This window comes from Molothrus ater, chromosome 1 (assembly GCF_012460135.2).
Source record: "Molothrus ater isolate BHLD 08-10-18 breed brown headed cowbird chromosome 1, BPBGC_Mater_1.1, whole genome shotgun sequence".
NCBI lineage: Eukaryota > Metazoa > Chordata > Aves > Passeriformes > Icteridae > Molothrus > Molothrus ater.
Genome location: NC_050478.2, coordinates 26,287,212 through 26,313,251, shown reverse-complemented (window position 1 = coordinate 26,313,251; position 26,040 = coordinate 26,287,212). Strand labels below are relative to the sequence as shown.

Here is a 26,040-nt window from a genome sequence, read left to right as displayed (position 1 = left end):
ACAGTCCAAACTGAATCACTACTTCACTTACCTTCACAGCAACCAGAGAAGAAAAGATCCACTGGGACTGCTTCCACCCAAACTATTACCAGGCACATCAACAGCTGTACTGGGGAGACTTTGCTCCCCAAAAGTTATTTCCATCCTAATTCCTTCTAAACTAGAGTTAGCATACATGTTACAGCACCATGCCATGTGCCTAGGAAAAAGTGATTTCAGAAAAGATGAAGAGAGTATTCTTCTAGAAGAGAGTATTTTAAAGTAGGATACCAACTCTTGAATTTTTCACTGTTTTTCATCTAGGTTCCAGAGTAGTTCCCTCAGGGAATACCACTGCTGTATAATACCAAGAAGATATTGCAGGGAAAGTGAAGTAAAAGCTGAGCTCCTATCAGAATTTTCATATCTTTCAAAAACCCATGATTGCCTTAAATACCCTTTTCAACTTTTCAAAAGCCATGTTAAAGGCATTTCTCACTTCTCTTTACCACTTTAAGGAACTACCTTGCCAGCTGGCATGTGCTTAAGGGAGTTTCTACTGGAAGCAACAGGTATTTCTGACTCTTAAATCCTTCTGGGAGACAAGGACATCCTTAACACAGCTTCTGGGAGAGGCATCCTGAGAGCAAGTGGAAATTATATATCAAGGAAGAAGGGAGTGAACTCTAGGAGCGGGGCAGTGACAGGCAAGAGTGAAACAAAATGACTCACATCTCTCCTACTATTATCAATTGATAATGGGTTCATCTCTTGAGATCAGAAACAGATTTACATGAGTGCCATGAGCCATGAAAACTGAGAAGTTTTAAGCAGTCATTAGACACTAGGCAATCCTAATCCTTATTTTGTTCTTGCTTGAAGGTTTTAGAGAGGGCAAACACTTCAAATCTGGATATAACTTTTGTTTCTGTGCTCTTACCAGGGCTTAATACTCTGCTCCCAGTGTATCTACCTGCTTGTTTCATCATTTTAGTGTCTCTCTTATCTCCCTCTATGTTTTTTTTGCTGCCCTTTCCCCATTCCACTTGTAATCAAGTCCCGTGTGAGTGTCTCTGAGGTATTCACACAGCACCTAACACAAAACAGTAATGAGAAAGGGTGCATTTATCTTCTTGTATGTTCAGGTCCATTCCCTGTGTTTCTCTTATTTGTAATGAATACACAATTGGGAATATTACACTTAGGAAGAGAGAAATAATAAGAAGTACTTACTTCCCAGCAATATTCTGAAAGAGATTATGACCAAAAAGCATTATCTGTGGCCAAAAACTAGAACAACCCCTAATGACCCAAACTGCAGCTCTCAAATGACAAAACTGAGGCTAAAACAGGCTTGCCTCTGCTGGCCTTGGAGCATCCCTAGGCAGGAATGGGAGCATCACCTGTAGTAAGGGCCCCCATGTGAAATGCAACTGCTGTCTGGAGCTGAGCAGCTCTGCTGAAGCAGCAGTGGCCCATTTTCCTAGAAACTATGTGTCTCAAGGTGTGGAAATGTTGGTTTCGTTTTTGGCCTGGCTTTTTTTGCCTTCAAACAAAGTTCTAGCTAGAGTAAGACAGTAATGGGGAAAAATATATATGGAATTATTTTTACTACAAGGATTTTTGACAGACAGACACTGCCTTCATCAACCACACTTCATCTTCTCACTGCTCCCAAATGTTCAGTGGCACAGATATGATCTCCTCAGATCAGCCAAGCACTCTCAATCCCCAAGCCTCTTGGGAATTACCTTGCATTTGAGCCCTTGACTTCTCCAGGGCTGCTGATACAACATCATTATCCCCACTTCTGGCTTTGTTGGAACTAGCCAGGGGTGAGACTTCCAAATCATGATCACTTTCAAGTCTCTACATACTCAAGTTATCTTCCAACAACAACAGGAAACCCACTCCTGAGGACTTACCTTAACACTTCTGATCATCCAATTTAGGGTCAAGCATGTGGTCAAGTGTTAGGTTTCTTTTTCTCATGTCTTTTTTCCCTGGATATGGGGAAAATGCATTAGGTAAAGGGCTGTTAGACCTATGGTCCAACAGAATTTATACTAGGTCAAATTTAGTAATTAGGAATACTCACAAACTTCAGAAAATTTCAGAATCAAGTTTACAGTCAAGTTTCAGCCAGAAGGTATTATAGTGCTTTCTTTTTAGTCATATGCTATTGTTAACATTATTTCATTCAGTGCAAAGGATTGTCTGTCACTAGCAGCGAGGGACTGCATAATGAACAAGCCAGGAAACTACAGGATAAGAGCCAGCTGTAAGATTTTCCCTTAAGAAAATTGAATACCATTTTGGATAATTGTCTTTTTTTTTCCTATCTGTCAGAAGTCTTTTTGTGATACTGAATAACTCACTTAAACCAGAACCTGCCCATTAACATTACATTTGTTATAACAAAGTCTTATCTCATCTGGAATCAGACCTACTACTACATTCTCATCTCTTCAGGAAAATAGGCCAACCACTTTGGACTTTTGAATTATGTATTCCTTTGGCATCTGCTTTAACATAAAGGTGAACATATAACACACAGCTAAAATCACCAAACCTTCCTTCCAGCTCTGCATTTAGTCTGAAGTTTTTCTTTCTGTTCATTGGTACAGGTAACTCCGTTCAAGGCTTTCCTTTACTGGCAAGTTAACCATGTCAGACCATGGCCCATGGGAAGCTGAGTTTCCTGCAGACAGCAATCCTGCCCTACATTTTTATTCTGAGGTTTGTTGCTTGACTCAACCACCATCTCCATCTCCCTTCCCCTGCTCATAATTTGCAAAAAAAGTCTGATTTGCACAGCTGGGAGTAAGCCCAGGTTCTTCAAAGGAGGAGCTGAGGGATCTTGCAGGTTTATTTTCCCTCTTTTCCATTTTTAGGCATTTGGTATGCGGACACTTTTGGACAAGTATGTGTGGTTGCTGTTCTCCAAAGTGAAACTGATTGAAACACAGGTAAAATGGCTGGTATTCTGATAACCTGCCATGTTAAATGTAATGGACACTTCTAGCAGTTCTTTACTATAATTTCTCTTACCAGTCCCCTATCTAAAAGATATCAATAATAATAGCAAAATAATGTAACACTTCATGGTGACATAATAAAAGTGATTATTCCTTAAAATAGTTTCATGCTACATCATAGAACCATCTGTGAGGGGAAAAAATGTTTTCAGAGTACTTAGGTAGTGTCTATTATGCACAGCAGTAGTATCTTTAATGGAAAAGGTAGAAAGAGTAAGCAAATGCCAGTAGCAATTTCAATATAATGATATTGTTATATCTATTACCATTTACACCAATATAATAAAAGAAAGGAGAAGCACCATTTCATGTGAGCAGCTACCTTGCTAAGGATATTAGGAAAGTACAAATGTACTGTATAGTACTTTGATTTATATGCTATTAAACTTTTTAAATGAGCAGCATCCCCTAACGAGGTAGATTTGAAGCCATTGTGATCCATTAAAACAGTAATAAGTGTCTGATAGTAGAGTCCCTGACATCTTTCTATTAAGATTTCTTGATTTGGTCTGTATCTGGTTTTGTGTTGTTTTTTTTGAACTGCATTAAGCATGAGTGCCCCTACCACACCAGTGTCCTAGCTGTCAGATTAGTGCTGGTGTTAATAAAAGCAGACTTTTTGACAATACTGGTTTAAAAGGCAAATCTGAGGGTTGGGAACTTCAACCTTCATTTCAGAGAGTCCTTTTCTGGGTTGCTTCTACCCCTCTAGTTATCCTACTTCACTGTTTCTGACAAATAAAGCCTTGTTCACCACGACCTTTATTTCTAGGCACAACAAACAGGACTCAATTTTATTTGGAACTTATCATCACTGTTCCTTTACCAAATGGGATCCTGTTGAGTGACATGGTGGACTCCACAACTACTACTGGGAGGCAAACACGCTATGAATTTTCAAAGCAGGAGAATATTCTCTTTTAAAATAGACTTTGCAGTGCCTGGTAAAATAATAACAATAAAATGCATTAGAGAGACACATTTAAAGAATTTTAGGGCATGCTACTCTATAAGCAAAGTGTTCTTTGTAAGAATGTTCCATTCTTTGCATACAACAGGTTGTGGGACCAGAGCAGAAGCACAGCACTGAGTCAACATGCTGGAAATAATTATAATTTCCAAGTAGGCAGTATACTCACCTGTAGAAACAAATATTTATTTGTAAATGTGGTTTGTTGGTGTGACAGCTATAAAACAGGCTTTAGGAGTTTGCCTAATGCTAATTTACAATACATTATGCTAAATGCAATAAAAGTGCATTTACATGACAGTAAGGAACAAACCTGTAAAAGCAAGGAAGTGTGCAGTTAGCTTAAAAGTGTTCAGTTGAGGTGGGTTGAGGTGACACAGTATTTAAGTGAAATATATGATGGATTTCTGTTTTAATTGCATGTTTCCTTGGATTTCTGAGTCCATGTCAACAGCTTTAATTGCATTTTAAAGCAAGTTTGGGGATGTGAATTTCCTTTGTCTCTTTTACATCCCAAACTAAAATATAATGCAAAACTTCAGCATCATTAAAGTAGAAAAGAAAGAAAGGGAGCTGCTAGTAGACTCTCAGCAGCTGGAATAATCTCCCACGGGGAGAGGTGGAAACCTTATTCCATGAGTCATTTAATACCGAATAAACAAAGCACTGGAGAATAAATTGTAAGGCATGATTTTTTTTATTGTTCATTGACAGAGGGAGGGCTATTTGACTTCATGGAGCTTTTCCTTTTAAAAAATTCTTTAGTAGTAGAAAGCGTGGACAATGTTAGAGATACAGTTTATTTCTCATTGTCACTTTGGCCCTTACTGTCCTTGTAATAAAGGCACGAGTAACTTTAGCCCCTGCACACTATGAAGTATGCAAGATCAGGTCCTCAAGGGCTGCTGAAATTCAGGATCCTCTTAGGCAGTGGCCCTCACTTGATGTAGCTCCATAGTGGCTTAATTACAGTTCCATAAAAGGTTTTGCACACCCAACTATCACAGCTCCTGCTATTAAATGCTTTGCTTTAGTGACAAAGCTCTGAGGAAGGCAGCTGTGTAAGCTGTGTATGTGGCATGGTGTGCTCTTGGTCTCCAGTGGAATCCAGGACAGATAGAAGGCAACAAATAACCCCCTTGCATTGCACAGAGCCTGTCTGTAATCAAACATAATTATGGAATCACTACCAGTCCGAGCTGTTACAGTCTTGCCTGTAATCAAGAACAACATTATTGCAACATTTATTACTCTCAAAAGTACTCTGAAAATTTATGGGTCCTTGGAAAGAAAAGCATTGTTTGGCAAATCTATCCATAAGCATTATTTGGCCATAAAGAGAGTTCTTTCTCTGAGAGATCAGAGCAGTTCCAATGAAGCACATCTACTGGATAATTTGTTCAGATTCTTTTTAGTCCTAAATGAAAAAAAGCACACACGTGACTTGAAGAAATTCAAACTTCTACTTGCCAGCCAAGTAGATGTAGACAGGCATTATTTCCATGATGCTTGAGAAACAATGTAACCACTGCTGGTGGAGATAGAGCATTCCAATAAACAGTGGGAATCAGTGCCATCATGCAGAAACCAAACTCTTTGATGTAATTGCTCAGTTTTTATACACCCATGATGAAAGGTCTCAAGGAGAAGACCTTCCCCTGTAGTACTGAGTTATGGCTTTGGCTCTACCAATAAACAGGAACGTTAAACAGAAAATGTGTCTGGAAAAATGATGATATGTGACATAACTCATAAAGAGTCTAGAAAAAGGGAGTAATAAGTGCAATTGATCATACAAGGGTAGAAGAAGCAGTATCTTTTAATTTTGAAATGAAAAGCAAAAAAGAATTTCTTTTTTTGGTGACTTCTTAGCCCACAAGGAGAAAAAGGGTGGGAAAGCAATGGGTGAAGAAAAAGCTTGTTTCCTTGAAAATGTTACCTCAAAAGGTTTGGAAACCATTAATAAAACCACCTCAAAGCTCCCCAAGGAAACCGTGTTTTCTTCTCCAAGCTGCATAGGTGATCTGTAGAGTTGATCTGGAGGGCACAGGAGCTGATGCAGACACCTCCCCATACCAAGCCTCTGAGGTTAGGAGAGTCAGCTCCTCTGTTTGTGTGTGTGGTGATAGTTCTGCCAAATACTTTTCAGATACAGCAGCTTTATCAGTGAGAAGGATCTGGGCTGCCCTGCAAAGATAATCCTCCCTGTGGTGTGTCAGCCTCAAAGAAGGGTGTGATTATCATTCCAAAGGAGTGTAATGTGAACCTGTGCCTCCCATTCAGCCAAGTGATGGCTAGATCATGGAGGCTTCTACACTTTGCTCACTCTTTCTTTTGTTTCTTCTCTTTCTTTCCCCCTTTTTTTTTTCTTCCAGCCAACAACTTATCTTCATATTAACTTCTTTTATTATGTACATTTAAGATGTCCTAAGAGTGAGCCAATGTCCTAAGGCACAGTGGTCCTTAGAAATGGATCTCCTGCTAGACCATCAGCAGAGTACTAGGTGGATGACTTTCTCATCTTGGGATGCTTGGAAATTTGCTGGCTCTGATTAGCATTTTACAAAGATAGGGTTTCTCTGCAAACAGTCTGGTGGAGTCTTTCAGGGTGCTTTCAGCTCTCCTAAGCCTGCTGTTTCAAGATTTTACTAGCAGCTCTGGCCTGGGACACACAAAGCTCCTGATGTAAGGGTGACTCACCCCTTTGATTGAACAGGTCTTAGAGATGGATGCTGTCTTTTCTGTCACTTCAAGAAAAAGGTCTTCATACAGTGAAATCAGGTGTCTGATCTCCCAGGTCTCCTGAACTCATGCATGTTTGTTGTTGGTTTGTTTGTTTTCCACAGGAAGGACAAGCAAATCAAACAGCAGATGGGAGAATGGCCATCCTCTAACTATGTTGAGTGGTGCTTGTTCATGGGTCATAATCCAAAAACAAATTGTGTTTGTCTGGGTTCTTGTTCTGGTCTTGCAGCAATGACTGAGTTCAGCCTGAAATTTAATACACAAAAAATACAGAAAAGTAAGGCTGACAAAACTCAAGATTAAACAAATAACTAATGTATGATAACAGCAAGTGAGTTTGATCTTTAAAACCAGAACATTTTCTGTACCAAACTGCCTTTCCTCACTGCAGTCTGCATAAAGGAAGGAGCAGAGGCAGCTGCAACCACCTCAGCTTCAGAGATGGAGCTCCCAGTAGTCAGTCTGTAAGAAAACACCTGGCAGGCCTTAACGAACATTATTTTCTAGAATGTTCCCAGAGCTCTGCTGGCAGGGAAATATTCATGACTTGTAAGGGAGAACATAAAGAGGCAGTTCTCCAACAGCACATGGTTTGACTTATAAAAGCTTTCCTTACGGGCAGAATTAATTATATATCATAAAGATCTGTTATATATTCTGTTTATACAATTATAAAGCATTATGGTTAATTAGTTGTGGTACAGACTCCTGAAGCAGAATCTGGTTAGAGAATAAACAAAACGCTCAGTCAGCTGTGACCGTGGTTAGCAACTCACACTTTCATATCAGCTTTCACACTTAACTCTCTTGAAGTGATTTATAAGTTATGCAATCCAGTGGGCTTGACCTTTGTGTATTTGGTAATTTTTTGGTTTATATAAAATTAGAATACAGCTGATCAGAAATGGTCTGAGATTCAGACCTTTAAGAAATTAAATTAAAAATATTTGCTAACCAACTTTATTTCAACTGTTTTCTTACCTTTTAGTTACTTGTGATGCTATTATGTCTGGCATTGTATATACACAGAAAATAAATACTTCTTCATCCCCTTATTCTGCCCTGATATGGACAGTTCTGGCTGGCAGCAATGGGAATCCCTATCTACATCACTATCCTAAAATTGGGGTGAAATCCCGATTGTGAAAAGATATTGACATATGTGTTTGTTTGAAAACACACAAAGATTTGCTTTCAAGTTTTATTTTTGCAGTACTTCAGTCCTTTGAAGTAAGTTGGCAATATTAATGTATCAAACCATCTGACATATTCAAACTTAATTACTTTTTCGCCATCACGTAATTTAGCACTGAGTCTTATTGCTGTGCATGTGCTACTACAGGTGTCTGGGCAGGGTAAGTCCTTTCTGAAATCTTATCAGTATCATGTTAGTAGAGCTAAAAAAAATTAAGTTAGTATTATTTGTCATGTCATGGTATATTATACTGTGCATGCCTGAAAAGCATGGTTTTTAAAGCAAAAAAAAAACCCCTTGCAATATTTATAAGAGAAACTGAAGAAAAAAACCCTTAAGATAGGAGCAAGAGAGGAAGAGTATGTATTTAGTATAATCTAGATATTTTACGCTGTAAAATGTAGCACACGGTATTTTTTAAAATCAACAAATAAATGAAAACAAGCACTCCCCACTGAAAATGCCACAGCTTGGTATCAATTCTGTTTCCTGAATGCATCATGAAAGTAGTGGGATTTGAGATAACTTTGAAGGAAGGCTTCATAGTCCTTTTTAAAGTCTATTTTGGGCATAGTTTTCTAGAAGAAAGCCTGAAATACATATATGAAAGAACTTCTGAGAGACAAAAGATGTAAGGGCAACTGAAAATGGCATTGTCAGCCTGGAACAACAACTGCACAGTAAGATACGAGGTAAGATGTCAGGTGAGTGCCCAATGGATGCTCCTAACTTCTATTCAAAAAGGCACTGAAGGGAAATGAGTGCCAGGAAAGGATACAGAGAGAGGCTGATAAAATCAGAGAGAAAATTCAGGAAGGTTATCTTTACTTCAGTGATTTAGGCTCAAGGGGAAATCAGGCAATGGATAATAAAAAGTGGAGAAGTTGCATTCTAGGTATGACAGTTGCATTGACAAAATTGGAAGAAATCACCTAGAAAAACCCACAGGTAGAATACTAAGAGGCAAAAAGAGAGCCTGGTGAGGTATCTGTTGAAATTCAGGATGGATATCTCCTACAGCTGAAAGAAACATTAAGGAATTGGCAATAATTTGAAAAATAAAATAAGAAAAGAAAAAAAAAAACCCTTTCCATCTTTTCAATGGTGAGTCAAGAGAGGACAATATTTCTGAGTCCCAGCATGAGCAATAACATCACAGGCTGTGGAGGTGGAAGGAGTCCTGAGATTTGGTCACATCACTAATGGTGACCTCTAAAGAGCTGAGTGGGGCGTAAGCAGCTGAAATTAAAGAAAACTTGGGAAAAGGTGAAGTTGTCAGAAAGCCATCCGGGGTCATAGTTTCAGGCAATGCATTATTTCATTTTAAAACTTACAGACAGGAGGAAAATTCAGTAGAAATATGAGAGGAAAATTAGTTCAAATGTAGGATTTAGTAAAATATGGAGACAGGTATGTATACTGGGATATTTCTGAAGAGTTACAACAAATAAGGGAAGAAACCCTACAAGTGGAAATTACAGGATTTCTGGTAAAGAAGGAGGGGTAAAATGAAAATCTGATAAGAATTGCCAGGAAAAGGGATTGGGAACAAGAGAAGAAAGTGGGAGAGTGAATGAAAGGAGAAAGAACAGAAAAGGTTTTGTTAATTAGATCTTCTCTTGAAAAAGAAAGAACTGATAACATGGATAAGAAGAGGCAGAGGTGTGTGAAGCTGATTTCAGTATAGCATTATTTAAAATAAATGTTTGTATTTATAAATTGAACACACTTTAGGTTTTAAACATGGAGAAGCTATTACATCATTTGAATCAATGTGACAGATATGTAAAAATTTTAAAACTGTTTCCAGTCTCATGTCCAAAGGGTAAATAAGACTCAGATCCTTGTACAGTGACCAAAAATACAAATACTATCTTGAATTTGTGTAGGAATTGATTACTTTTCAAGCAACTTTCAGAGAGCTAGTTTTTGTTATCTGCTACTCAGGAAATATGTGTCTATGCAGATTAAAACAAGATGACATTTTCAAAATTATTGCTCCCTGTCAATAGTAATAATTGAATTTACACAAAGAGATTTTGAAAATAAAATCAGAAATCCTATTCCTGTGCTTTATGCAAGTGGAAGTCCACTTCTGCTGTTAGTTTTTTTGCCAACTCCCAGGCATTTATTTCCCCATTTCCTCAATAGTCCTGTGGATAAACAACCCATAACTGCTGTGTAAATGTCATTATCTGCTTATGATTCTTACATTACTATAAATTAAGCTTTGTGCTGCCTAATTTTAGCAGTGACATGATCAAACACATGGAGTAGGGAAGATTTAGAAGCTCATCTTATCTATCCAATAGTCTGAAAATCTGGAACATATCATCCAGTGGAAGTTTACGTTCCCAGATAAATCAGCCTTCCTTCTTTGAAGCAGCAAGCTTTCCAAGGAAGAATTCTTGTTAACAAATTCCCCTCAAACAGTTCATTACATTTCCATTTCTTTATTTTGGTGCTATTTGCCATATATACAAGCTAGCTGTGCTAAACAACACTAAAAATATCCCACTTTATTATATGCAAATAAAGAATGCAAATTGGCATCAGTTTCAGAAGCACTCAAGAACTTAAATAGCTGTACAGGAGGGACTTTGCCATCATGTAAAAGTAACCATAAAGTTTATGAGAGCAAAGATCCCAAGGGCTGAGCTTTTGCAATAGTAGTGTGTTTAGAAAGAGTAATACATACATGGGTGGGATTCATGGGTGGGATCACTTTGGTCCTTTGATGCAGGCATTGGATTCAATGCATGGAATGGACATTGCTGTGACATCTGAGCACCACATTAATACTCACCTCTCACTTTTAAATGTTTACTTTAGGCAGGTAGGCTTTTACTCTTTGTGTTTTGGCTTTGAGTGTGCCCACAGTCCAACACCATCTCTGTGAGGATGGCTTAGTGTTTGGAAAATCCCTGCTTTGCCCAGAGCTAGCAGAGCCCTTGGCAGCCCAGCTCTATCCCCCAGCTTGCGTGGGCTCCTGGAGCCTCTGGCACGCAGCTTGGCAGCCACAGAAGTAAAAATAACTTTGCTTCCCTCCCACTGCCTTTCCACCCCAGTGCAGAGGGAAGGGAAGGATATTTAGTGCTGAAACTACAGAGAGTTCAGGTAATAATAGCATTTTAGGAATAAATTATGAAGATATGCATATTTCAGGCAGTTCCAACCTGCCCCTAAATTACAGCCTGTAGTGCATCACTCCCCTACACACTTGGTAGAAAAGTACCGGGCTGAGCCTACATATAAACTAAAATTTAACATGTTCAAAAGCAGCATAAATTAAAAGTACAGAAAAAGCTGTTATAAGACATCTAGGTTTATCTTGAAACCACCATTTTCTTTCAAGATGTGTAGCATACTCACAAGCACGCAGCAGCAGCTCCAAAAAACATCATCCTCCAACATTCCAGTGTTTATGGGTGTGCCTTAATTAAAAGTATTCTGCCAAACAAGGAAACCTGACCCTTTAGGAGAAAAATATTGATTATATAAGGACACTATTACAAATTCATAAAGATTCAGGAGAGAAAAGGATTTGCTTATTGTATCTACATGACAGGCTTTTAAGAAAAACAAAGAAGTTAGTAGATGTGCCAAATTTTGTTATGTATCAGCATATATATATTTGGAAAGAGAAACCTTGATTTCAATCATACTGCTGTCCTATAAACAAAAATAATGGTACTTCAAAAGTCTGGTGTAGTCCATGTCTGATTTGAGAAACAAATATCTACAAGAAATTAATTGGATAATGAGAGTCAGAATTATGAGATAATTTTTGTACCCACATAATTTATTTTCTTCCTGAGTTACTGTGTGACATACATAGAGAAAATGTGTAGCTATTCACACCAATGAAACATGTCAATGGACTTTCTATGAGATACTTTTTCATGTTTTCCCAAATCAATCCTAAATGGTTCAAACTATATATGATTTCTTAGAAGATGTCTATTTATAGTGGTACTGGTATGTTTACTCTGGAAACACAAGGAAGTCCCAAGGAAGTCCCACAAGGGCAATTTTACCTTTTTGAAGGTTTATTTTTGAGTATACTTATTGCTGATAGTACATACTCTATAGTTGTCCCACCGCCTTTTTTTCTTTTTTTTTCCTGAACAGGTATTTCCTGTCTCTCAGACAATATATTGAGATTATTTTGCACCTTTTGTGCAAGACAAATACTGCTCAACACACAGTGGGCTAACATGGATTATTCCCATTAATGGGAACACAGTGTTTGCTGTATCAAAAAGTCATCTCTCTCTTCATTGGTCTTTTTACAATCACACCTACAGGATCAGAGAGAGCTTTATCATGGTCCCTTCCTTGCCTTGGAAAAAATCCTTCAAAGGTCCACCCAGCTGGCCTCACTCCTATACTACCTGTCCTGGAACAGTGTTTCAGTCTTGAAATAAAACATTTTGCATGCAATTATTTGCTTAAAACGTACATGACATACGCGGGTTGACACACGTGGATCCACAGCTGCAAGACAAGGTTAGACCTCACTGCACAGAAACTATCAAGGCTGATTTCAGAGCAGTGTTGCAAGAGGCAAAAGTTTGCTTTTCCAATGTAGGAAAATCAGAACAAAATTCATCTTTGCCATGGGGCATACTCCATAATTACTTGTTAATATTGAGATGGCCTTTTTCTAATGATTTTCTTGATGAAGCTTTGTCTCCTTTTCACAATTAACTCTCAAATAAGTTGGATACATCATAAATACAGAATCTACACATTGTAAGTGAAAAGATTATTTATGATACTACCTGAATAACAGAGTGGAACTGCAGGATTAACCTGCTCCGTGGTTTTTGGGAAATATATCACTGATATGAAAGTCAAGCACAGCAGAGACCTTTGCACAGCACATAAGTGCTGTGGTCCAGCTCATGGCACCACCATTGCCCAGCATTCCTGGAGGACAAGCACAGGGAGCAAGTGCTTCTCTCTCCCTGCTTGAGGACAGGGTTCCCCCTCACCAACCAAAGAATGGTCTGGGCTGAAATGTAAGGACATACCACAATAGAAAGGGCCATTTCTGGAAAGAGTAGGGAGTCAGAAAGTATTCCTCCAAGCAACACAGCTCACCCAGCTGATTCCATTCCTTTTGCAATGGAAATGAAACTAAAAATTCTTTCTTACCTCTCTGGCAGCAGCTTTTAGCCTGATAAGAGCAGCTGCGTGTCATCTTTTATCAAGAGAGTGGTTGCTAGCCAGAAGACCTGTGTTGCTTCTTTCTGGTTTTAACTTTTAATTTTCACCTGCAGTGGAGAGATAAAACGAATTCCAGTTTAGCTTGACAATCCTGCCTGCGCAGGTGTGCTGTAAGAATACCACTGTGGTGTTCAGCTGGGTAAATGTTTTAGATGACTACAGTAATTATCAAAAGTACTGGGTTTAGTTTCCCCCCACTTTAATCTGCATCAGATTTGCCAAATAGTTTCAGCTGGCTTTTTTACCTAGATAAATAAAGCTGGAGGAGGAAACAAAAGGATTTGGGCCTCCTTTGATGCAATACTTGGCGCTTGAATAATGCAGAACTTGGGAGATGTACGGCCAAGACCTTCCTCTTCATGAGATTATTTGAATTGAACTTTTTAATTTCCTATCTCAATTAGTCCTTTAATTACCATGCTATATTCCTTCCTGAGATGAGGTCTCCTGTCCCTGTTCCTGATACTGGTATATTTTGTGCATGTGAGTAAACATGAGTGTGGAGCAGCACCTCTAAGGGCAGGGCACAGGAAAGGGGAGGAGGAGCTCAAGGTCATCACCCTGAAAGTGTCCAGCTGCACACTCCTCTGCCCTGCTCAGACTGGGAAGGGAGGCAAGAGCCAGTGCCTCTCCTTCTCTGCCATCATTCTTTCCATCCGTTTGGCAGTGGGAAAAAAAATTATGAGGACCAGAAGTAAGGAGTTTGTGTCTTAGGGATCGGCTCTGACTGACCTAATATTTATTAGGCATTTTATATAGAGGGAGGATTAGTTATATTACAGGAAGAGTTATAGCAGGAGAGACTGAGTGAGATTCAGCTCCCAATATCCTGGTCCTTGAGGCTGAAGGATCCCTCCAAATTTAACCCAGTTTCTCGCATCTCAGTGAGTGAAGCAGCACAACCATGCAGGTGTTCAGCAGGGGGTACCCCCACCTCCAAATTTCTGTGAACTGAGTGCTTTGATTCCTCTTGTTCTAGTTACTTTTGAATAAAACAAGCAATTTCCTGTCAAATGAACAACTTATCTGAATTCTGCAATTTTTCTGTTCCTCGTGAAAAAAAAGAAAAAATATTTTGGGTCAGTCTAAACAAAAGGCCCCTAATTAGTAGCAATTAATTTGCACTCTGGAGTTGGTACAGAAAAAACCCTAGGATACAAAAGTATACTTAGATGATTTCTCTCTGTGTTAGTACCAGCTGTGTCAGTCAAGTTAGGCCATCTGTAACATCCTTGTAACCTACAATTTCTAAATTCCCATCCAGCTACACCTATGCCACTCCTTTGTTTCCAGTAGCATTAAATGGGATTAAGTGAAGAAGGAATTAAGCCTCCAAAGTTAATTAAAACATTGTTGATGATGACCAGGAAGGCATACTTTGCAGCTGTAGGTGGAGAGATGTAAGTGCTCAACATGGGGCAGTTGTGCCCTGGCTTTAAGCTCTTGATCTGTGAAAGAAAAATGCCTCTGGTTTCTCGTGGCAGTGTGAGCTAAACACAGAATGAAGTGTAGCTGCTTCAGCTTCTCCCACAGGCTCCCATCCTCTCTTTCCTCTGGAGGCTCCATCTTCTCAGTCTGGTGCTGTTACATCTTTAATAAGATCAATAATCTTTCTTGACTTCAGCAGCTTCATGAATTCTGATTAAGCTCCAGGACAGTGGCTGTGTATTAAGAAAAATAGGCAAGAAGAAGACTTTAGTGTCTCAGTCCATGAAGCATGATAGTTTCTTCTTTAGGCAAACTGATATTGATTTGATTTGAGGTTTTCTCTGTAAATAAAGTGCTAGCACACAGTGCACTCACTGTTCGACTCCTCTTCCCTGCAGACCAATTCTTTCTGTGGAAGACTTATGTTAATTGTTCCATGACTACTAATGTGTTTAATTAAGGCTCACGTGCTTAAGTCTTTGGTGAGAAAATTAGACATGCTTACAAGAATTAATATAGTAAGAAATCACAAAGGTGCAATCAGGAACAAAAAATGGGAATGGTCTCTAGCACTGCCTTTCAACAAAGCACCGGTGTGTGAGATTCTGCACGTCATTAAAATTCAATTAACTGTTTTGGGGAAAAAAAAGCCTGGCACTGACAGGATACATCATCTGACCACAGGAAGCTGTGCTGACAAAAATTCATAAAGTGGAAATTGGAAACCCATACTCTGAAGCTTTCCTGGATTAACAGTTTAATGTCCAACTATGTAATATATAATTTATGAGAATTCTCTAATGTGATCTAGCCTTGCATATTTTGCAATTTATTATTCTTATTTAGGAAGGAGTGGAGACAAAACAAGTCTTTCTGATTTCTGGAGCCACTTTTAATAATTTTTCATATATACATCTTGTGGTAATTTTCCAAAGACTGACTTTGCAAACCCCAGTTTTCAGTTCTCACTTGTGGGTTCATTTCAGCTTGATTCGTGGCCACTGTTTTTCTTTTGAAGATGGAATTTTTCAGGGAATTAGACATCTGCGGCAGGGAATGATGCAATTACGAGAAACATAGATAGAAGTATATTGTTGCTTCACTGTTTTTTATGGAAGTGTCCTTTTGGAATGACTTCTGTTGTCAACTTTTGAGACTTCCTGTAGCCAGAAACAGCCACAAATCCTCTTTCCATATGCTGAATTACTTGTTTTCTATAGTCTTTTATACACTTTGTGTTCCAAAAGTGGATCTTTTTATTGCTTATGGTCCTTCCGTGGCTACAGTAGTACCTAAGCATCTTGGTTTAACAACTTTATGGCTCTTGTGTATTTAAATGCTTTCATTTCTGCTACTTTTTCTGAAATACATTATGTGAAAGAACACATTCTTTGTAAATCCCATTTTTGTTTTTTAATATCTACTCCTAGTTGTAAGTATCCACTCCACTAGGAGCCTTGAGAGATACGACACATGCCAAAAATACCATATTTGGGAGTAAACTTACAGTGGAAAAAGAATAAAAAAATCATTAACATGCTTTATTTGGGAAGGAATCTTAAAAGTGCCTTTTAATAAAAAGACAGAGAGGAGAGTGGCCAGAGAGTATTAAAATATTGACTAGGCTAACAGGCAGTATCTTACTGTTTAAAAAATATGCAGAAATGCAAGGAGAAGGAGCAGTTGTTGAGCCCATGGAAAAGGTGACCATGTCCTTCAGAGCAGTTACCTCTGCAGATAGATTGGAAAGCAGATATCCACAGCCTTGGGGAATAGCTTATGGCAGGATAAATATTCTACAAAGATGAGGCATGGGGAAATGGCATTCAGAAATAGGGAAACTAAAAGTAAATGGAAAAGAACCTGATAAGGAAAAGTCAAAGAATAATCAGTGTGTGGAGACTAACAGAGGTTTTTCTTCCAAGTTATTTCAATCAAGAGGCAGAACTTCCTCCACTAATTTCTGTTTGCATTTTAAAGTAGTTACTCAAGGCATCTAGAAGAGGATTAAGCTGCTTCTGGTTGGTTCAAAGGTGACATAGAAGGGTATTAAAAACAAGTTTGTTAAAAAAGTAAACTTCACCAAAGTTTGCTTTAAAGTTTTCCACACTGTTGCTCCAAGAACTGTCTGAGATTACTGGAACTGAAAAATAGAGGTAGTGGTGTGGGAAAGCTCAATTTTAGGGTACTTATGTGTAGGATATTTTCATGCTTTATATTTTTAATAATAACAACAATAACACTCCAATTGGTTGTCTGGGTCTTTCATACAGCAAGAAGAAAAAAAAAATGTTTAAAAACTTGCCTGTACAAGGCTGAGTGCTTACCACTAACTTAAAGTGACATTATAAGAGAGTGATTCTTGAGCTGGTGGTGTTGTCACAGATCCCACTATGACAAGTGGAAAGTTCCAGAAAAGTATAGGACCATGGACAAAGATCAGGATCTGAGTCTGACCAGCACACCATTAACTTCAGTGCACTCTCACTTGCAAGAACCTGGTCTATGATGTTTGAGTACAACATTGCTTTTTTCTCACCAACTCCTCGTGCAAAGATAAAACAGCTTTGCCACTTATGCCAATGTGTAAAATAAAGGAAATGACCCTCTTTGTCTTTTGTAATGATTCCCACATTTCCAGCCCTCTCTGGCTCATGCTGCTTCACACATGCAACTGGAGGATTCCAGTAACCCTGGAGATTAGGGATCAATAACATAATACTATTTGTTTTTAAATTATCCATAGCCCAAATATCCTTTTGTAAAAGGGAAATAGGCAAGTGAGATCCAGGCAGCATGCTCAGCTTATTGTTATTTTCTAAAATCAAATGTGATTATACTTTCTGTGGGTGACTACTTTCCCGTTAATAATGTTATTTTCAAATTGTTCCATACAGTATGGATTAGGGGAGGTGACTGTTTACAGAAGAAATATAAAACCCCTCAATATAGAAGGCATATAAATAGAGGAATCATATAAAGCTGCATATATCAATATAGAAGTCCAAAAAGTTACATCTGAAGGCTGTATAGAGAAAATTGCTTCTGCTTTGCACCAAAACCCTTAGTAGGTACTACCAGGCTATGTTACATCTCATGGTGTTATTAGGGAAAGAGTTATAAAAGCATGTGTATCATACACAAAACACAATTCACATTCCTGATTATTTTTTCAGTTAAAAAATGCCCATCACAAAGCTCCCAAATGGTGGCAGTCATACTTAGAAGGTTATCTCAGATAATGATGGTGAAGAACCTGGAGGAGGTTTTAAAACTTTATAGTTGCTTTGCCTATTGGATAGCTAAGATATTTTCCAACTAAATATTGTTTCTTCCTCCTTGCTTTTAAAGAAGCAACTAATCAGTTTACTGAGACTATTTTCCACTGGAAAGTCAATAATAATCAAAATCTAAACTCTTCACATGCTTTACTATTCTGGTAACTTTTAACTTGTAGGGGAAAGACTAGTTTGTCATTAAAAATAACTTTAAATGTTTTGTTGTTTTCAAAATTACTTTGCCAAAAAATAATATTAAAAGTAGAAAATACATGTCACATTATTTTACAGTTTTAAGTAATGGAAACCCAGCAGTGACCTATTTTATGTTTCATTCCATGTAGAGTTTGTTTCTTTTCTATTTGGAATAGTAGTTTTAAAAAATTGTCAAAAAATGCAACATCTGTCTCCACGACATTTACATTTGTATAAAAGGCAAAGTATGGAGAAAAAAGAGTCATTTCAGAAGTATTTGTTACAGTGTTTCATTATATCCAGGGAATGAAATAAGGTAGGAAACTAGAGAATATTCTTGAATAAAATTATTGCTATCTGATCTGCATTGAGAAGCTAAGAGGATAACTGATTTTATGACAAATCCCACTTTTGTAGCAATTACATAATTATTATGTAATTGCCATAACAAATCCCTGGTTTATGATTTCACAAGAACAACTTCAGCATCTCCTGAGCTCGAGTCTGAGCTTGCTGAGCTCTCACAGTGAAGTCCTAAGGTTTAGACAGAAGGGATGAGTACATGTCAGCATTTCAGCTTGGGACTTTGGCTCAGGAAATTCCAACTTACCATGTTTCTATTTCAAATCCCAAAGTCATCTCAGGGCAGGAAAGCTGGTTTCCCTTTGGGTGGAACTAAACCAGGATATGTGATGTGGAATCCAGAGGACATTCAGCCCATAGGGCAAGAGCAACAGCAGTCTAAACTAGAAATATGTGCGAGAGTGGGTGTTAAGCCTTCAGCCTTGGGATTTCTCCTCTATAGATCCATTCCCCTTGGGCAGCATTACTTGCTGTAATATTGACATGGCTAGAAGCATTACTACTCTAAATAATAACAAAGTGTCATCTTAAACTGACCTCTATTTTAGAGGATGGATAGGGCTCCGAATTTTCTGAAAACCTCCCATGTTCCAAAGATGCAGCCCTCCTGCATGAATTTCAAAGCCAGCAATTCCATTACTTGCTGCTCCCACTGCTCTGCAGGTTAAGGAACTGCCATTACACCATGTCCACCCAGGACAGCCCCCAGCGAGCAGCAGGTTGATGTGAAGCTTGCTCTGCTGCTGTCCAAGTGCCCAAAGGCATTGGTCCCACTGGGATGGGACAACTGCCAAGCGCCTCCAGCCCAGGAGTGGCACTTCCACCTCACATGGAGATTGCTCTGGGCTGCCTGAGGCACGGAGGGAGCCGCAGGGCTGCTGTGGTGAACCCAAGCGTGCAGAACTTGTTTGCCCGTGCCATCAGGCTTACTTCATCCTTCACTCCGAGCAACACCTGGAAACATTTGTTCTCTAATGGTATTTGGCTATAAACAGACTGTACTCAAATGATCTTACTTGGGTTGTTTTTCTTAAAACCTTCATTTTTTTATAACCAGTTATATAAAGGTTGAATACATACCTTTCTGTTTAAACAGAGGAGGAAGGTGAGGATTTAACCCCGAGGATGAAGAGTCCCTCATTGAAAGCCATCAGACTGTGACTGAGTGTGAACTTTGGGAAGGGATGCTCTGGGATGTAGGAAGCTGTGTCCTAAGGCCTGGACCTCTGATGGTTCAGGTGGGGATTTGACAGAATGCAGAACTCCTCCTCTAGCTGCACACACTCCTTTCTAATGCAGGCAAAGTAGGGGGAAAAACAGCAGATGCCACAGCCTCGTCTTGATGTGCACCCAGGATACAATTTGGGTGTGTGTCTCAGGAAAGAAGTCTTTCAGACCCCTGAATTAGATGCCCCTATAGACCCCTATAATTACTAGGAATTGTGAGGTAGGAAGGAGTCTGTGTCCACAAGAAGCAGAGCTCAGATCCAGCAGGAGCTTGGAAATGGGACACAGTCATAGAGCAAAATTTTGCCTTAGTAATCAAAAAAACTTCCTGGTTCCCAATTGATCTCCTTGCTTCCACTGAGATCAATGATCCCTCAGTCTGCAGGATCAGCAGGTGAGCCCAGTGAGGGGCTGCAGGCTCCAATCTGTGCCAGTGAAGCTGGCAATTAGCAGGATGTGCTGGCTTACAAAGCACAGCTCCTGCACTGGCTGCCTTTTAGGGACCCCAGGTAACAGCCACTGTGCTGAGCTTCTGGAAATACTCCACAGGGAGAATATTTCCCCACAAAGCAGCAGAACTCCCATGCTATGCTTAGCACTGCAATATTCATGCTCTTTTAGATTAGAATGAAATGGCTTTAATGGTCTAGATTTTAAAAAGAAAGTCAACCTCAGGACAACCTGAATGCAGCTCTTGCCCCAGAATCCATGCCACTGGCTCCGAGTGCCACCCCACCTGGGCCATCAACAGCACTGGGGTTCAGTGGCTGTTTAGTGGTCCCAGCAGCCTGAGAGTTGAAAGCATTATGAAAAAGGCACAGATGACTGTACTGATGAAATTCTCAGATATTTCCTAAGAGCACAGAAAAGGTGAGATGGAGTTGCCCGAAAATGGAGATGAGATGCAATTGAAGGGCGTGCACTGTTGACTGGAACACACAAGATGCAGACAGACTCCTTGGCAGGCATTGTACACACAAACAGCACATTTTTAAAAAGCATGGAAGGCAGCCACATTTTAATAGACTTTCTCCCTGTCCTTTTTTTAATCTTACTTCAAAGAAGAGGTCAGCACAATTCCTTTTCTCTGAACCTTGTACTTGGAAATATCTAAGTCATTTAGACTAAAAAAAATTAAAAACAAAATGTAGACTACAGAAAAAGAGCTGGACTTGATCCTCTACCAAGAGAGATCACTGTTCTTGACCAGATTCTGCCAGCAATTTCCTTATGAGGATTTTTTCCACATATGACATAAAGTCAGCCATGGGGAAAGGGATAGAGAAGGGGACTGAAGAATCAAAATAGTACATTATTTGGTGCCTGCTAGAGAATGAGTCTGTCTTTAAATGACAAGAAAAAGATAGTAATGTGTTTTCACATTAAGTCAATATTGACATTTTTAAAAGCTTTAAAACATACAACCAGCTTTTGTAGTTAGGATGGGAAAATATTTTAAATTGGAAATGTGAATTTAATCCCCTCAATTAAATAAAAAATATTTAAATACTTAACCTGATTGCTGCCAACTGCAATTTCCTATAATAAGGAATTATGAGGATAGAGAGCAGTTTTTAAAGGCACATGGTTCACATGGAATGAGCAAAGATTCAGGTCTGGAAACTGCAGCTTTGTCTGTGTAAATAGTCTCTTTGCCCCTTCACACAAATTACAACTAGGAAAATTTCAAGTACTATTTTGTACGTGGCATTTAAAAAAAAAAAGAGTCTGGTATTTTTTGTGGACTGTCTGGTACCTGTTATTAACAGAAGATATGGCAAAACAATACAGGTTTTCAGCCAGTAGAGCCATATGTGGCCTCTAACAACTAAATTAAAGTACATACAAAATGTTTCTGAAGATACTTAGGACCAGTCTCACTCCATGTGGAATTCACTCTCTGTGAACAATCACTTTGTATCTCTATCCATACCTACATATACAGACATATATGTAACATGTATCCACATTCTCTGTGCATACATGTACCCTTTACATTAATTTTGCTATGATCTTTAGGACAAACCCTGTTCTTAGTTATGATGGTGCAAGATATAACTTTGCTGAAATGCAAGTTCATATAAAAATCTATTTTCCCTTCTAGAACTGCTTTTTTTGTCTATGCATAAAATATCACTGTGCTGAGGGCAAGATGGAGGCACCAACTGACAACTGAGCAGTTATGTGAACTCACAAGGCTGTTTTTTCACACATTTGGAGGAAGCAGCAGATTGAAAAACTCTGATTGCTGGCCTACAACTAAGCAGTATGTTCTGAAATCCACCTCAGTCCATTTCAGGATGTGCGTGGCCATTATAAATTAACTTCCTCTACATCTCCCTTCTCTGAACTGCAGTTCAATTCATGAGTAAAACTGTATCTACAGAATTAAGTTTTATTTTTATCTGACTTTTTCCTTAAATGCTGCATATTCTAATTTCCTCCTCCTCCCTCCTCCATGGCTGGCAACAGACCAGTTCTTTCATTATATTTGGAGCAGAGAAACAGCCCACTGAATCTTCCCCAGACCACATCATCGGGTCTTAAACACTGTGAACAACAAATTACAAAATACTTATTTAAAAGTAAATTAATTCCCATTTATAATACAGCCTTCCAGTGCTAGTGACAGTTCTGATCTCTGCAGATATAATCCATAAGGAGACAAGAAGGACAAAAAGCTGAAATAGAGAACTTTGTCCTGTTCCAGACATGCTGCTGGAGCTGTCTCTGGCAGCAGCTGGCTCCCTGCATAGACAGCCAAAGGAAGAGAGGACAAGCTAGAGGGTTATTCTCATCTTAATTGTGGACAAAGAGCTCCTCTTTCCCGTCCCTCCTCCCAGCAGATGGAAACTAGGATGACTGGGACTGTAATTAGGCACATCAGCATGGAGGAAGCAGAGAAGAGGGAAGATTTGTGTCTGAGAAATTCCCTGCTCAGACTTTCTGGCCTGGCCTGAGCCAGCACAACACCAGGCACTTAGGAAAGGCACCTATAAGGTCAGGTTGGACAGATCTGGGTCAAAAGGGTCAAGGGAGGAAATCCTCAGATAAGAATCATTCCCCCTATTTATCATTCCCCCATTTACATCAAATTTCATCATCTTAATAATGTAATAAATCTTACTTAATAATAATAAACACTGTGGAAAGGGATTTCCCTAGGCCAGAGGAGTTTTATGGTCAATAGACACATACAAGGGGAAAAGGTAAATGGAGCAACCCAAGTGTTGCTTTGTAATTGTGTTGTTAAAAGCATTTCTGTCAGCTATTCTGTCAGCTATATAAGAGCAGACTGCCAAATTGTAACCTTTTTTTTCCCCTCCCTGCTCAAAAGCTTAGGGTATTTTAATTTCCAATGCCACCAGTGCTCTACACTAAATCTCATGGTGGGGATGCTTTCTCTCTTCTTGTATTGCTCAGGCAAGGCCTACACTGATCCAGTTTGCTGAGACTGCTCTGCACACATCACCTGTTTTAATACCAATTTCAGTGGAAAGCCTCTAGAAGAGACAAATTATTGGTCATGATCTCCAGACAGCAGTGATATTATCAGAAGTGATCTCCAGGCTACAGTGATATATCAGAAATGGATGATGTTTCAAAGGAGAACTTTTTCAACGTTATCTTCATCATTTCTTTGGGAGAGCAGAATATGAGTTTGTGCACAAGCCAGAAAAACTCTTTGAAGCAAGATGAGGCAGAAGGTGCCAGAAAGGCCTTGTTCAGTTAATTTATCTAAAACCAGAATAACATATTTGCAAATTTCCAAGTAAGATTTTATCCTTCAGTGGAATTACCTCATCTGTTTAAGAAGGCTGTAGTAGGTGATTTTTATTCTTCCTAACTGTATAGGAGAAAATAATCTTTGTGCAGCTAAATTGCTGTTGCCAAGGTCACACTGGGAACATTTTTCTTGCTCTGTGCCATTAAGATTATAAAACCCAATCTAATACCAAGAAGTGATGTTTTGAGACGCTGTGCATGTAGTCTTATAAACAGCCAGAGACTTCCATTGCTACAGGAGATCCTTGCAGAGCAAATCTTATCTGACTTCTTTTTGATATCTGTGGTGAGCAGACCAGTCTTGGAGTGACTTCCTGTTCTAGCATTCAGCCTTTAGCATCACATCTGAAACCTCCCCTCCTGGTTTAGGCAGGGTGAAGCGGCACAGGCAAACTGCTAAGACTGGCAGATCACAGAAGATGAATTTGCTTGGTTTAAAAAAAGGCAAATTGTTTTCCAAGAAGACAGAGTTTGACTTCAGCAGCACCTCTCATGCTTAGAGGAGCTGTGTCAGGTATCTGTGATCAGGTGGCTGGTCATGTTGGAGACAGCAGTGGAAGTTGGTCAGCTCTGCACTCCTTTTACCCACAGGGTATCTATGTACAACATCCTTTTCTTTAAGGACTACCACCCTGGAGATGTCTGTCTACCAGGATATGCCCCGTGCTGGAAATCATCTGTCAGTCCCAGCTGGATGGAGCAGAGGATCTCCCAGATACTGATGCTTCTAAAATAGGGTACAGCTTTCTTCAGAAAAAGAGACAGCCATCAGAGGTGGTGGTGAAGTCTCTGAGTTTGAGAAGACTCAGAAGTCTTAATTATGAAGGTGAACAGTTTTGGACAAAACCTGAAAAATGGCTTTATTTCTACAGTTTCTCTCAGATTTGTACAAATAAATACCTATAACAACAGTGTTACACAAAATTTCTGATGTGAATAACTGTGACATGAAATAATTTAGGTAGCTAGCCTCTAAGTAAACCAAAATATGTCAGCCATCTTTGTTCACTCACTCTATTTTTTACAGCTGTCCTAGGATTAAATAACTTGTATTCAATGTATGATATTAAGATTCAAGATGAATTTTAATACTGACTTATACTGTAAAGCCTTTGAGAGATCTACAGCAAAACACTACATTTCCATTTCTCAATCAATGCCTTCTTTATTGATGCCATTTCTTAACAGGATGGCAACTTCTAGTTTTGAAGCAGTTATTTTAACTTGATCATTGGGTAGTTGCATATATTGCAAACTACATCGGTAAAGAGGAAGTTTTAAATTCCTCTATTAAACCAGTAAAAATTGACATAACAACACTTTCCTACTTTGCCCCCAAAACAGAAGTCCAATTACAACATGAATTGAACTGCATTAAAAGATAGCAAACATTAACCCCATGTGTCTACTTTTAGCCATAATTATACTATCATTCATATGTAATACCTGCAAGTACTGTACTATTACTTGAAAAAAAATTGGCAATCCTTTCTGGGATAAAATTAATGCATATGTTCTATTCCACCCTAACAAATAGAGGGAGAAGTGTAGATGTTTTTTATTTGAGAGACAACTGAAGGAGAACTAGGCAAACTGCAGAAGACATAATAACAAAACCAATAAGAACTAAAAGATCCTTTGAATAAATTGATAATACAGATATTAAGTATTTAAGATAAGCCCTATCTAAACATATCATAGACAAACTCAAAGGAATCTAAAGGAACAAAATGCAGGAATCTAAAAGTGTCTTTAAGAGCAGAATAAGCCAAGCAGATACACCAATAGTTTTAAAAAACAGCTGGAAAAGGAAATTACACTACAGCTCACAATATGTCACATGTTGCTTTATTTTCTAAAGGAAAACAGACAAATAGCAGAACTCTTCATAAAAAGGCTGGCACAAGGTCAGACTGAAGTTCTACTAGTATCAGTTGCTTTGAAAGTAATTCCCACCTCTGTGATGGGCTATTCCACCTGGGGCTTTGTTTTCCGAGCCCATCTGCTTCTTTTCCAGTGAGATTTAGATGGATGCTCAAAGCTGACCTCCCAGAACACTTACATGAACATTTGGATGTGAGAGGCTACTCTAACCATGATGCTGATAGCCACAAAGAGTTGAATGAAGGATGTTTATAATCAAGGCTCATCTTTTTTTTTTTTTTTGTTTGCTTCTGAGCAGTTTCTTTCATGTTCTGTTATTGAAGTACAAGTGTCAACTGACTTGAGAGGACAGCCTTGTAAATTAGATCTTTGATCTCAAGAGTTTATTTTATCTTTGCAGCAAGGAAAAGTGAATTGAATTGGCTAGCAGAACTAAGCCCTCTCTTGTCTCTGGTCTACAGCTGCTGCATCCTTCTGGGGTCACCATAACTTCCACTTCCATCACTAGATACTCTCTTTTGCTACAGAATTAAAAAAAGGCTTCTCCAACATCTCATCATAACCTGCTGAAAGCTTTACAACTTCTGGTTTATTTTATGAACCATACAGCCAGACTTTTGCTTCTGTAGAAGGGAGAAAACACTGAGCTGTGATACAACAAAGCTCTTTGAGCTACTCTGATATAGCATCAGAAAGTAAACTTTAATTGAATATTCAATG

The 26,040-nt window shown here is 38.8% G+C and overlaps 1 long non-coding RNA gene across 2 annotated transcripts; it reads right to left on the bottom strand.

Annotated features, from left to right (window-relative positions):
- Nucleotides 1-4,665: 4,665 nt before the first annotated feature.
- On the bottom strand, nucleotides 4,666-19,191 carry LOC118701012 (uncharacterized). Of its 2 annotated transcripts, none has more exons than XR_004982405.1 (4): nucleotides 18,671-19,191; nucleotides 13,088-13,206; nucleotides 11,300-11,400; nucleotides 4,666-6,978 (listed from the first exon to the last, which is right to left on the bottom strand). It is a non-coding gene; the product is annotated as an uncharacterized LOC118701012 (long non-coding RNA). The 2 variants fall into 2 exon arrangements; XR_004982406.1 differs by lacking the exon at nucleotides 18,671-19,191 and adding an exon at nucleotides 14,537-14,787.
- Between the last annotated feature and the right edge of the window lie 6,849 nt (nucleotides 19,192-26,040).